The following is a 1,860-nucleotide window of genomic DNA, read 5'->3' as shown; positions in this document are numbered from 1 at the left end:
CAGTTTCCTGAGGTAAAATACTTTTTTAACTTAATCAGCATATAAAAAAGACACCTGTAGTGAGCTTGTAAATTGATTGTAAATGACATTTAAAACTACGAGAAAGGTAAGATAGTCTAAGTTGTAAAACTGAGGCCATGTACGTGTGCGCGCATAGCTGCATATTCCACACTAATTGAAATCACTGACCGTTTTCCTGAGGTAATTATTTGTACTTAACCGGTCGAATAAGCTTAACGTATAAACTTAAATGTAAATAACGTTATGCTTAAAAATTAAAAAAAATAGTTTACCTAGTGCAGCAAGAATAAGATCGGTTTCACCACTTCAAATTAATCTACTGCCGCTTTCACATGAAACCCACAGAACATTATCATAAAATGGACTCCCTATACCTACATTTCATGTACATGTAACAGTAAGCTATAGCAAATCTCTGAGTACCGTCTTTCCTTCTTTTTATAGGCTACAGTCACCGGTTATTTCAGTTAACGTCAGTTAACGTTCAGTTAACGCCCCTTCTTACTTGTTAGTGGGTTTCAAAATAATAAATTGAAATGTACATAGGGCCTACTCATAAATCATATAAATCTGTGAATTTATTCCATTAAAATAATTATTCTTTTTTCCAGAGTCAATTGGCATCTGATTGTATAGTAAGTAAAAAACATAGCAGTTAATCTGCATATCTTGTTTGTCATGTTCCTCATATTTTATGTCATGCAATTTAGTCATGTTTGCTCTTTTTTTGTGTGTCAACAGCAGCTACCTCTACCCCAAAGGCTCTTTTGGGAGCCCTTTCACAGAGCGCCTTTGGCATATTGTAAGTATATGTTTTTAAATACTTTTTATAAGATGGATCAATGGGTTTAGAAAAGATTTGTAAATGTTTTTAGTAAAACACATTGTACTGCATGTACTTTCATTTGTATAGAACTCTTCATATAATTGCCAAATAATTGTATTGTTTTCCATGTTGTACTGTGGCTTTGAGTAGGAAAAGCCTCTGCTAAATGCCTTGACTGTAAATGAATTGCAGGCATATTAAGGATCAACATCAGTCACTGGAGATAAAAGCAATTAATAAATATTTCACATAATAATGATTCATTTCAACTACAGTGTTTAAGATCCGTCTCACTCATTTCCTTTTTCTTTTGTTTTCAGATGATGCTGAAGTGAAGATAGTGCTTCTGTATTTTAAATAATTGTACCTTTTATATTTGTAGCCTCATTCTACATTAAATAGTCATTATGTATAAAATTAAATATTACCAGTTTAACGTCTTAAAGTTTTGATTTTCTTTCTATTTGTTTTATTTATATTTTGGTAAAAAAAAAATGTAGTTATATATATATCTCATGCTACATTTAATATATAGTAATTATATTATGAAAATTACATTTCGCCAATTAGTTTTACGTGTTAAAGGTATTATTTTCTTTCTCTTTGTATGTTGTTTAAGGTTGTTTATGCAGTTTAATTTATTTAACCCCAGTTTTTGTTCTCTGAGCAACAAACAATCTATAACACGTGATTTTAGACTCATTTCATTCATCATACCATGGTTAGGAGAACGTTCTCGTAACGTACCCGTAACATTAGTACAAAGGTAGGGGAACGTTCCCCTAACCTACAGGGAACGTTAAACTATCTGTTCTGGGAACGTTCTAGGAACCACACGCTAACGTTCCCAGAATGTTCTGGGAACCAAAGATTGTTTGCTGGGTACCTGCAACACATATAAACTCTTTATGCTTAATCATCATATTCATGGCGTTATCTAGTCGTACTTGCGTTAACGGTCTTAACTGTTACATACAATGCTGTATAATTATACAACAAAATGAAAATTCGTT

The sequence above is a fragment of the Barbatula barbatula genome, assembly GCF_947034865.1.
Source record: "Barbatula barbatula genome assembly, chromosome: 24".
In the NCBI taxonomy this organism is placed as follows: Eukaryota; Metazoa; Chordata; class Actinopteri; order Cypriniformes; family Nemacheilidae; genus Barbatula; species Barbatula barbatula.
This window is presented reverse-complemented; position numbering follows the sequence as displayed.